Source organism: Sus scrofa, chromosome 4 (assembly GCF_000003025.6).
Source record: "Sus scrofa isolate TJ Tabasco breed Duroc chromosome 4, Sscrofa11.1, whole genome shotgun sequence".
In the NCBI taxonomy this organism is placed as follows: domain Eukaryota; kingdom Metazoa; phylum Chordata; class Mammalia; order Artiodactyla; family Suidae; genus Sus; species Sus scrofa.
The window spans coordinates 82,178,255-82,191,178 of NC_010446.5; the positions used below are offsets into that span (position 1 = coordinate 82,178,255).

Sequence of the window (12,924 nt, forward strand, 5' to 3'; positions counted from 1 at the left end):
AGCATGATTTGGACCTTGTCAAAAAAAAAGCCCTGGTTCTTTTTGAAAACAGCTAGTCTTTTTGAAAGAGTTGTTAGTGTTGATTCACTACCACCTGGTACACTTCTTGCATTTTGTTCATTGCCTTTGAAAGCCATGTGTGTAATTGACAATTTAGAACCAAACTTAAAGAATGAATTATCAGTCAGGGTAGAGTCAGGAGTCAGAAATTCTTTTGGGTGTTTCAAGTATGATGGGATTTAATATGGGGAGTTAGAGGCTAGGGCTAGTGGAGCAAAGGTCAGGGGAAACTGCCACTCATTTTCTGGAAACCAGGAAGCTTAAGGAACTGTGGAAAACCATCACTGATATTCTGAGCTTCTGCAACACCAAGGGGCATAACTCCAACAGGGGCACCTGGAAGCTGATGGTCAGTCACATTTACTTCTGAAGTCCACACAAATCATTCAACTTCCTGGTGCTGCTGCAGGAAACTAGATGGCTCTGTTTTCCAGATTGTGTACTTGCCTTTCATTGTCAAAACATAATCCAAAACCTCACTGGTTGGGATTCTTAAAAATGTAGATTTCATACTCATAGCCTCTGGAAAACAGAAAACTCTCCATGGGGTGGGGAGTGGGGAGGAGGGTAAGAATAGTACAGAGCCAATAACAGACAATCTAGCACACAAATCTGGCTGACCAGTGGTGTAGTGGAGAAAATGCAAGTTTAGATGTTAGGATATCTGAGCTCTAACCTTGACTATGTGCCTTTGGATAACTCACTCTTGTTCTCTCTAAGCTCAGCTTTTGCATTTACAAAGGTTTAATTTTTAAACTGGACTACATTATGATTAATGTCTCTTTCAATCTTGAATACCAGTTGTTCTGGGAATGTGGTTCCTCAGAACTCAACCTCTTGAAATGAAGATTGACTTCTTCCTTTCTGAGCACTGATGAAAGAGTGGGTCTGTGAGAAGAACCTCTCAGGCAATGAGCTGAGGAAATCTCAAGGTTGGCCTGTGCTTTACGGAGAGGGTACCTTTCCTTCCCAATTCTGCTTTGTATGCCCGAAAACCCCACTGGCAATTATGGGCTGACATCTTTCTTTACACAGCAGCTTAGGTAACCTACCAGCTGGAAAGCAGTGAAATGAATTCTACAAGGCACACGTGAGGGTTTGATTGCTTTATCTAAGAGTCTCATCACTTTTGCACATTCGTATGAGAACGTTTTGGAGAGAATTTCTTACTAAGCCAGAGGCATCTCTGTATGATATAATCAGCCATCTTGAAGCTTCTCCTGCTAATCTTGTTCAGATTCACCTTCACCACTTCCCCCACTCACTCTACATCCCCATAGTCTCACTAGGTGGGGAGGAAAAAACAGAGAATACAAGTGTTTCAAATACCCCGATCAGGCATCAAAACAGTGTAGATTGGACAAGAGCATCTTGTAGCTTCTCTCCAGGGGGCTCTGGCTGAAGCCGTTTGGAAAAGTCCTCTTCTCTCCTACCCCAGTGGCCATGAGCTCAGACCTGGAGTGGCATTGTTGTCCCAACCAAGTGAAGGTTAGAAGGAGGAAGTTTTGAATGATCAACATTAATTCTCTGAGCTTATGCCTTTAGAAATGAAAGGATTAAGTGCAGCTGAAAGAACTGGTTTAGCAGGAATTTTCAATAAGGAAAGGACTTACAATTTGATTTCATGCTTTCCGAAGGACAGGCCTTGGTTTCCACATCATGTTAACCATTCTGTTTCTGTCTGAGAGTCAGAGGCCTCTGGGCAGAAGAGGGAACAAGTCGGAGGCCCGGGCTTCCTGGCATCCTTGGCTTTATTGAGATTTCAGCTGGACATATAGCTAAGAGAGCATGTGGTTTGGGGGATCTCTGCTTTATACTGCCTAATTCAGCGCTCAAGTGACTAAGAGAAAATAAGTCAAATTCACTTTTAAAAAGCAACTATTGATCACTATGTGTAAAGCTCAGTACTGGAGTTATTGGGGATTTGGGAGTGAAAAGTACATGGTTTCTGACTTCAAGATTTCATAAGCTGATTAAAATGAATAACACATCTAAATAACTTTGATACAATTCTGTAAGGAGTGCTAAAATATGGTTACAAACATCATTTATTGGAAAATTATTTCTTTTTCCATGACTCTGAGAAGGCCTCTTGGAAGATTTAAAATTTAGTGAAGCTTGAAGGAATTGCAATGGTTTAATAAGTGATAGAGAAGATTAGCAAGAGAGGAGGAAACATTTCATACAGAAGCCAAAACTTGAATAAAGGCCCAAAGCAGGATGGAGGGGATTATTTGAGAAATATGGAGTAATTTCAGACAAATTTACTAGGTGGAGCGGAGGAGATGGAATTACATAATTAGAGGCCAGCCTGTAGAGGGCTGGGTTAACTAGTTTGGAATTTATCCTATAGATGGTAGGGAGTCATTGAATGTTTGCGATTAAGGGAATGATATGATCAAACCTGGGTATAAGAGAAATACTTCTGGTGGAAGAGTGTGGCCTAGAATTGGAAAGAAAGAAAGACCGGAGTATGAAATAGGGATGGGTTATAAATGGAAAGAGGGAGATGGGTCTGAGAAACGTCAAAAACAGAGTTGGCAGGACTAGAAGATTGGCTTTCAGAGGTTAACCTGCCTAACCCTTATAATTCGTCAATTATACCCCAATAAGGCCAGAAAAAATGTAATAATAAAATAATGCCATCCCATAAACCATAGAGCCATAGACTTGCTTTGTGGTATATTAGAACTGATGCAGTTTGAGAGATAAGCTACACTTTGCCTTATTTTATAGACAGGGAAATTGAGACAGAGTTTAAGTTCTAAATCGCAATGTGTTTTAGCAAAAGACCTTAACTCTTCATATTAATTTTTCAAATAATCTGGAAAGGTAGTTTATAATTCATAATGTATACTTGTTTTATAAACAGACCAACTGAAGCATAAACAGATGAAAATGGGACCTCCAAGCAGATGCAAATTATCCAAAAGAGCGCTCCTTCCACCATATCATCGCTTAGGACAAAGAGAATTCAGTTTGCTATTCAGACATTAAAAACAACCCTTTCTCCTATTCATTTTCCTTTTTTTTTTTTTTTTTTTTTTTTTTTTTTTTTTTTAGGGCCACACGAGGGGCATATGTAAGTTCCCATGCTAGGGGTCGAAGAAGTCAAGTAAATGGCCTGAAGTTGTAAATGGCAGATGGGATTTGAAACCCATCTGAAATGGCAGGCTGACTTCAGAGCCTGTGCTCTGCACTGCCTTGCATCATCTAGATGTGCTGCATCATCCAGTATGAATGAATGAATGAACAATGAAATGTCTTTTCTATTTAAAAAGTCTGCCTTAAGCTTATTATGATGGTGAAGCATACCTAAAGTTTTGCTGAGGACAGTTGATCTTTATTGTTGAGGAATTTGTATTTTCAAATTCACCTACTTGCCAAAATTTATTTCAACTCTTTTGGTGCTTTTGCAGTCATCCATGGTCACATTCAGAACAACAGCAGCAAAAAATTGAGTCATTCAGCACACACATTCAAATAATGCAACACCCCACCTTCTTATTTCAGCTCTCACACTGTAAAAAAAGTGTCCTTTTTTGCAATATATGTAGTGCCGGGTTTTTTGCATTTTTGTGTTTTGTGTTGAGATTTCACTTTTTAAAATGACCCCAGACATAGTGTTGAAGTGCTATTTAATATTCCTAAGTTCAAGAAGATTATGATGTGCCTTGCAGAGAACATACATGGGTGGGATAAGTTTGTATAGGTACAATTACAGTGCTGTTCAATGTTAATTAATAAACATGTATTAAATGAAACTTCTTTAAACAGATACACATATAAAACAAAGTTTTGTATTGGTCAGTTAACAAAAATATTGTGACCAGAGACTTGCAGGCACCCATCCCTATATTTCCCCTAGGAACAATGGTTCAGTATTCAGTAATTTATTGCTTGTAGATATTTTATAGAACACAACCATGGTGAATAACATGGCAACTGGATTTGTCATCTCTGGACAATAATACTAATAATAGCTACATTTAATGACTATGTACTATGTGCCAGGCATTGTACTAGGTGTGAAGGATACAGAGATGAAAGAGAGAAACACAAACACAGACTCTTCTCTCAAAGAGTTCATAGTTCACAGAGAATGTGGATACTAATCTACTTATTATAAGAGTGATAGGTGTGATGAAAGGGGAAATATGATATGCCATGAAAGCATATAACAGAAGAACTAACTTATAGGGAAGTACTATTATTCTCCTGTGCACAGGGAACTGGGAGGCAGAGAATGGCTAAGTAATCAGTTCTAAGTTCCTTTTGCCCACTTTGCACCACTGCTTCTAGGGTAGAACATATTGGGAGACTGGAAGACAAAAATAATGAATACTTTCACTATCAAAGGAATTTTGATTTTATTGAGATTCACTTGGAATACCATAGTAGAGATGTAAAAGTGTCAGAAGCCATGGTAAGTGAAGACAGAAATGAGGAATCTGCAGTGCTCTGATTTTAACAGCCACTCATGAGATACAAGCTGTTTTTCTAGGAATTTCATTATTCATGAGTTTAAAGATTTCTGCTATATAAAAGCAAGGTAGCTCTATTCAAAAACATTGTAGTGTCTAAAATAGGAATTTCAGAGAGAGATGTGTTCCTTCCTCTTTTATTTTTCCCCTTTATCCAGCCCTATTGCTCTCCTCTGGGGACCATGGTTTCTCAACTAGGCTGTATGCAATTTTAAGATGAAATTCAGTACTGATATTCTCAAGTTACTGAGGGTCAGAAAATATATGGGGGAAAAGTAAGCAGTAAATGCCTTTTTTCCTCATTTCACTCTCACTTTCTAGAGATTTAATTTGTTTCTGGTAATAGGTAACCACTCTACAGGGATCTTGGTGACGCACACACTAGAAATGGAAACATCTATAGGGAAACATTTGTTTTTCTTGTTGGTGTGAACACAACAGCACTCCTCTAGCCTTGGGCTTAAAGGAAGTGGTGCTTCCCAGTGGCAAGGTACAGGCGCCAGAGAGGAAGGCATCAAAGAGTTCCCCTTAGAGGGGACAGACCCTGGGATGGGAGATAAGAAAGGGGCCCCTCTTGGATGGAGAGTTTAATGAACATTCTGACAAAGGAGCCCCGTTTCCAGACCAAAAAGGACTTCCTCAGGGTTCTTCAAGAGGACACATATTCAGTTCACCTCTTCTAGTATCACCGGTCTAAGTTCTGCTTTTTGTGTTTGAGAAATCTTGATTGTTTCCATTGAAAACCATCTACTGTATGTACAATGCTCTTTGACTTCATAGCACAGCAGTCTCTGAAGTGGGTGGGAATGATTACCCATAGATGTTCTGATGGGAAACAGAACCTTGGAAGAGAAAATTATTTTTCCAGGGCTCTCCAGTCAGTGAGTCACATTACTCTATAACCTTCAGAGCCCGCAGAGCAGTCAGAAAACACAGAAAAGAAAATGTTATTCTCTGAATACTCACTTCATAACTTACCATGTGCTGAGGTCTTAGTCCTCTTTCTTTTAAAATCATCTAACTGAAAAAAAAAAATGGAGTTCCCATTGTGGTTCAGTGGAAACAAATCTGACTAGCATCCATGAAGATGCAGGTTCAATCCCTGATCTTGCTCAGTGGGTTAAGCATCCGGCATTGTCGTGATCTGTGATATAGGTCACAGACACAGCTTGGATCTGGCATTGCAGTGGCTGTGGTATAGGCCAGCAGCTACAGCTCCAATTCGACCCTAGCCTGGGAACCAACATATGCTGGGGGTGTGGCCCTAGAAAGCAAATAAAATAAAAAAATAAAATAAAATCAGCTAACTTATAGCATGTCTGAAAATCCTGTATTCTACTGATGTCACTGAAAACTTGGCTGATTAAATTAAAAATGATAGATGAAACAAAACTAATGTTTGGAATTTAATTGCAGAAATGAACCATTAAATTTAAAAATCACTTATGCCTTGAGCAGAGATTCTCTGTGAAACTATAGCTGAGCTTAGCTTTCTGGTTTAAAATACGACACTTACAGGAGTTCCTTTTGTGGCGCAGTGGTTAACGAATCCAACTAGGAACCCCGAGGTTGCGAGTTTGGTCCCTGGCCTTGCTCAGTGGGTTAAGGATCCGGGGTTGCCATGAACTGTGGTGTAGGTCTGGGACGTGGCTCGGATCCCGTGTTGCTGTGGCTCTGGCATACGCCGGCGGCTACAGCTCCGATTAGACCCCTAGCCTGGGAACCTCCATATGCTGTGAGAGCGGCCCTAGAAAAGGCAAAAAGACAAATAAATAAATTAATTAATTAATTAAATAGGACACATATAATTGGAACATGTGTGAGAGATCTTTCACAAATGATTGTTATTATTCAAATTAGAAGAGGTGGATCCAGTGTAGGTTTGCCAGATAAAATGTGGGAGGCTCAATTAAATTTGGATTTTAGAGAAACAACATATAACCTTTTAGCATAGGTGTGCCAAATATTACATGCACTAAATATTCCATGGACCATACTTATACTAAAATTTACTCACTGTTTATCAGAAACTAAAATTATTTAAAGTTAGTTTAGTGTCTGCTATATTTATTGCTAAGTATGATAACTCAGGTGATTTGAAATCAATAGCTGGTCCAGAATATTAGAAGTATAGAGTATCATAAAGATAATGCCTTCCCAAAGCATATGCTCAGTAAATAATTATACGAGTTGAACCAAGGGGAACATCTTCCTATGTAGTAAATACATCCATTGCACACTAACTCTTTAAGTAGATATTTTTTCTTTATTTACCATATGAAGAAACTAAGTCTCAAAGAACTTACTTGAATTTTTCAGGGTCACACAGTAGGTGGTATTGATGACACAATTATCAAAGAACTTTCTGTCATTAAAAACCCATGGTTTTTCAATACAAAAATTCAGAAACTTTGAGATATCTCATGAGCTTAAGGGAAAATGGTTTTAGGATATCAAGCCAATTTTGCAGTAAGACTGGAAACAAAGTTCACTGGGCCAGCTGGAAGTCCACAATGAAAGCTCAGGCCAAACAACTGGTTTGAGAAGCTGGTACACACACACATTCAAGAGCACTGCAGGTATTTCTTTGCATGTACTTAAAACTTGTAAGCAATGCACAAGATAGAGTACTGCCTAAATTCTACTTTGAAAACAATGGAAATTTAATTGAAAGGACTTCGTTCTCTGAACATAGAATTTTGCATAAAGTATGCTAAGAAAAGCTAAATATGTTGCTAAGCCCAAAAGAAGGAGAAATCCACAGGTAGCAGAAATAAAGAGAATCTCAAAATCTAGAGGAGGAGTGACAGTTGGAAGCCACAATCCTGGATATACATTTTAGATGATGTCACAGCTGGTTCTGGATGTAAGTTTTAGAAGATGAGTTTTGGGCTTTTCATGTTCACAGAGGATAGGATGAGATCTGAAGTCATTTGACACGAGCAACTCTAAGGGAGTCTCTTGCTTGTTGCTAAGACTTTTGAAAGCATATACAGTCCATGGAAAAGAGATTGATTAGAAAAATTAAGCACATCCTGTGTGGGCTAGTGCCTCCTGTGGAGGCTAAGCAGGACGAGGTGCTTCTTGCATGGTCTACAGTGGCAGGGGCAAACCACCACTGTTATCTCTGACTTCAGAGGTGGGTGTGGCCCATCACCACTAGGGGTCCATGAACAGGCACCACTTGCGGCCCCAATCACCTCAAGGGCACCACAGAGGAGGGCACTGTGACTGAACACCACTTGTTGTTGCGATCGCACCCCTGGCAGCACACTGACCCTGCTGATTCCAGTGCCAAATGCTCTGAGCAGTGCCCACACACTTGATCTCTGTCACTTCCCAGAAACCTGCAATTAGGAGCAAACTGTGCAGCACCTCCTGTGTGGGATAAGTGAGACAGTGTGCTTCTTCTGTGGTCTGCAGGTGGTGGGGGCAAACCACCACAGTTATCACTGATTCCAGAGGTAGGCATGGCCCACTACCGCTAGGAGTCCCTGAGCAGGCACCATTTGTGGCTCCAATCACCTCAGGGGAGGGCACTGCAATCTAACACTACCTGTTGTTGCTGTCAATCCCCTGGGAACACAAACACTCTGCTGCTGCCATTGCTAAATGCCCTGAGCACCTTGTAAATCTGCCTAAGGCTCATAACCACTTCCCAGGGCCCTGCAACTAGGAGTAGCCTGCTCCACCTTCATGCAGGTCCTTGCTGCTGTTAAGAGCATAGAAACCAGGCATTGACTACTAGCCCTACCCATTGCACCCTGGGGAAAACATCCTGTTCGCATCGAAGAAAGCGGCAGCAAAAATTCAAACTCCCACACCAAAAATAGTTTTTATTTAACGCCCCACAAAATACAAAGGGGAGCTCCCGCATAGAAGTAGTCATCCAAGACTACATTTTGGCTTCCCTAAACTCACAGAGAAAGAAAAACATAAGCAAGATGAAAAAGCTCAGAAACCATTCCCAGTTAAAGAAACAGAACTCACATGAAGCAGCAAAAAATGAAACAGACCTCTGCAAGTCTGATAGACATTGAATTCAAAAGGGAGATAGTGAAAATACTGAAGGAATTAAGGCTGAATATAGAGGAATTAAGAGCGGATATGAACAGCAATGCAGATTACTTTATAAAGGAACTAGAAAGTAGAAGGAACATAGAAAAATTTTAAAAATTCGTTTGCAAAGACATAAATTAAGTTAAGGCATTAAAGAGCAGAAAGAATAATGCAGAGGAAAGAATTAGTGACTTGGAAGATAGAATAATGGAAATCACCCAATCAGGACAGCAGACAGAAAACCAAATGAAAAAACACAAAACCAGTATAAGAGATATATGGGATAATATAAAGTGGACCAATCCACACAAAAGAGGAAATCCAGAAGGAGAAGAAATACATTTAAAATATTAATCTTAGAACATTTAAAAAAGACATAGAAGTCAGAACACAAGAAGAAAATAGTATAGGAAAAGTAAAAGCAGAAAAAAAAAATTTCTTGAATTAAAAACTTTAGTAATCAGACTAAAATCTCAAAATGTGAGTTAAACTGAAGACAAAATTAATAAATGAATATGTAGATCTTAATAGACAATCCAGAATTCAAGAAAGAGTGATAGAGATGGGGTATACTATAAAGAGATATGATGTGGACATTAGAAGGAGACTATTGAATATATATTTGTTAGAAAAAAAATGGAGATTAGACAATATTAAAAAAATACTGACTCCAATTTTTTCTGAACTGAAGAAAGATATGAGTCTTTATGTTAGAATTGCACAAGCATTCCCAAGGAACATGACATTCATTGTAAAACTGCAGAATAGCAAAGACAATTGACAAATAAATTTTATGAGGTACACAAGAGAAAAGACATATTACTCATGAGGAAAATTAATGTGTCATAGTCTACAACAGTAACAATATAAGCCAGAGTAATTGTCATTGAAAGGCATGCTGAAATTATTTTCATACAAAACAAGACTGTTTACTAATCACATTCACTGAGAAAAAATTACTGAAAGGTGGACTTCACAAAAAGGAAAATTATTCCAGATGGAAGTTTTGAGAAATAAAAGCAATAAAAAGGAGAAAAATTAGTAAGCATGCTAGTACTTCAAAATAATTATTGATTGTTGATTTATAAACAACAACAAAAATGAGATTATTTGGTGAAGTTTAAAAACAAGTTGGGATGTAGAATAACATGAAAATGGGAGAGGATTAGAGTTAAAGCATTCTAAATTTTGTCAATAAAAAATATTGATTAAAATTGGACTTCATTATATATCCATGTTAAAGAATGTAAATAAAATATGTATATATTCAAAAGAACAGATTAATAAAAGTGAAAACTTTGATAGTATATGTAAAACGGAAAATTTAAAAAGCTGATAAACAGCATGGAAAATAGAAAACACACACAAAAGAGAGAACTAAATCTAGATATACAGTAAACATAAAGAGATAAAGTGATTAAACTCACTGATAAAAGGCAGGGATTTCAACTTTTAAAGGGACATTATTTATATAATTAGTAAGAATGGAGAAAATGTTTAAATAAAAATGTATCAGAAAAAAGAAATCTGATGTTGCATTATTATTATCAAACAAATTTTGGTTTTAAGACAGAACCATTAATTTTGATTAAGAGAATCTAAGAAATGTACACTTTGAACACCACACTTACAACCTCGGAATCTTTTCCTTTAAAGTCAGAAATACGTCTAAGAAGCCATTATTGTTTCTATACATTTCTGTAGTGGAGGTCTTAGGTAATACAGAGAGGTAGGAAAATGAAACAGGAAGAATTAGGATCAGACTGGGACAAATAAAATTTTCTATCTGCAGACAAGTTATTAGAACAACAATTTGAGAATCTTCGTAAGTTGTAAGGTCAATATTAGGAAGTCTATTTGAGGGTGAGGAGAAGAGAGCTGTTTTCAAGAGGTGGCTTTCACTTTACAGGCAGGTAATGGTCTGAACATACCCCCATTCAGCTATTCCTTCTCCAGACCTGGGTTTAGTTTGGTTACTCTATGCACTCTGCCATTTTCTGTGATAGAGTCTTTGGTCAGATTCCTACATTGACCACTGAAGTGTATCTTTCCAACACACATTTCTCTCTGTACTTTTACTTACAAAGATAGAGCATAATTGTGGCATTGGCTATTAGAGACATTTTGAGCACCATCACATACGTAGCAGAATTTCATGTTCCAGCTAATCCATACTTACAGCCAATGCACTGAAGGATTTTAGGTCTCTGTATTCTTCAGCAGAAGTAATTTTACTAAACTTAATAGGAAGCTCAGTATTTTTATGATTCCCTTTCAATGACTAAGGGCAGAAGCATTTACAATACATTTTATCCTACTGTGAAGCTTCAGGCAAAGAACCCAGAGAGTGAAATTTATTTGCTCTGATAGCTGAACTGATTGAATGACTGTCACATCTGGGGGTGACGTGCAGAGGGAAGACAACATTGTTCCAGGAGGAAAAAGTAAATAGATATTTAAGAATATTGAAATCTAATTACTACAGACTAAAGTGACTCAGAGTGAGAATATTTCTTTCCTCTTCTTGGGAATGATTTTATCTTTTTCCTCTTAGATTTTCTCATCTTCTTGGTGGCCTTGGGAATATGTGTTTCTTCCAAATAGCCTTCAAAAAGCTGTAAGCAAATAACATACCAGGCATTTACCAAGTGTCTTAGAGTTTACAAAGCAATTTCACAAACGTTATCTCCCTGGGGGCTCACAAAACCCTGAGAGGGAGTTATGGTGTCATTCCCACTTGGTAGGGATGTTGACTTCCAGAAAGGTTAAGTGGCTTTGTTTTTTTAATGGCAGGGTCCAGATTCTAGCCGGTAGGCTGCTGATTCCAAATTCAGCATTCTCTCAACCACATTTCTGGAACTCAGTGAATAATACAAAGAACAGCATTAAATAAGATATTGGAAGCCATCTGTCTGTAGGTAACAGCTTTTCTCGGAGCACAGGTCTCTGCCAAGGACAGAGGGTATTGTATTGCATTTGCGAGTTCTTCCATGGATTTCATTTACTGCAAAGAGCTTGACTTAGGTCTCTTGAATTCTAGTCTTGATTTGCCCAGTGCATTTGGAATCTTGGGAAATTTATTAAACCCTTCTGGTAACAGTTTTCAACTCATTAAATGAAGTTAATACTAATTACCATGATGACACCAAGGTTACTGTGAGCATAAAATAAATAATAAATGACATCTCAGAAAGCTTAAAGTGTAATATAAAAGTGAGAAAAATAGTATCCTGGTCAATAATAATGTACTAAATAACAAGGCAAGCTTTGGTTTCAGTTAACAATTAACATATGTCCATGGACCTCCACATGGATATTGAAGGAGCTGACTGATATTGTATGCAATTTTTTTTCTATTTTAAAGAATACTAAGATGTATCACTATAAAAATCATCCACATTTCTAACATTAGAAATTGATATAAAGAATTTAAGTTCCCTGCCCTCCCTCCATTCGACCTTTCCTGTCACCTCTGCTTGGGCCCAGAGTTCCTCACTGTGGACTGCTTCTCATTTCCTTTCCTTTGGTTTCTTGATTTTCATGAACCATGCTACCCTAAGAAATAATATTTCCCTGAAAATAATGACCACATCTTAGAATCACACAGAGCTTTATAGTTTATGAAGCATTTGCTTGAATACTGTCCTCCTTGAGCCTCCTAGGAGCCCTTGAGAAATATTTATTATGGCTTCGTTGTGTAGTTCAGAGAGGTAAGGATGAGGATTCCCTTACTGAGTGTGACTATGAGCCATATACTGGATAGGCCATGGGCAATCAAAGCCATGACTCATAGTCGATGGAGGGAGATTTACATGATGTACCTGGTTACATCTCCATGATACAAATTTGCACAAAGTACAGAAAGAGCACAGAAGAGTGAACTTATTCTGCCTGGGCCTGGTAGAAAGAGAGCCAGGGAATATTTTATATAGAAGATTACAATAAAGCACAGTTTTGAATGATATTAAAATCCAGAGAAGCCGTGCTTACTCAAGGTCAGAACACTAGAAATGACTTGAACTCATAATGACGGTTCCAAGTCCAAGGTCCTTCTTTCTCCCATGCTCCAATGTACAGTTTATGGCTGGCCTCTTAAAGCAGGCATGGGTTATATAATGTTTAACCAGAGTTAAAGGAATTTGCTAGCTTCAAAGTCATTTAGTACAGCCGATGGAGAACTGATTGCCTGAATGGATTCTAAAGTTTGTAGGATGGCTGGTTACTGTGAGAATAACCTTGATGTACCAAGGTGTACACAATGCAAAACAGAGAAGTAAATAAAGTTTGCCTTTGTCATAATTTTCCTTCAAACCATTCAGGA

General features: G+C 38.1%; 1 pseudogene; it reads right to left on the minus strand.

Moving 5' to 3' along the window:
- Nucleotides 1-12,924, minus strand: part of LOC106510108 — a 198,604-nt pseudogene that overhangs the window by 144,338 nt on the left and 41,342 nt on the right.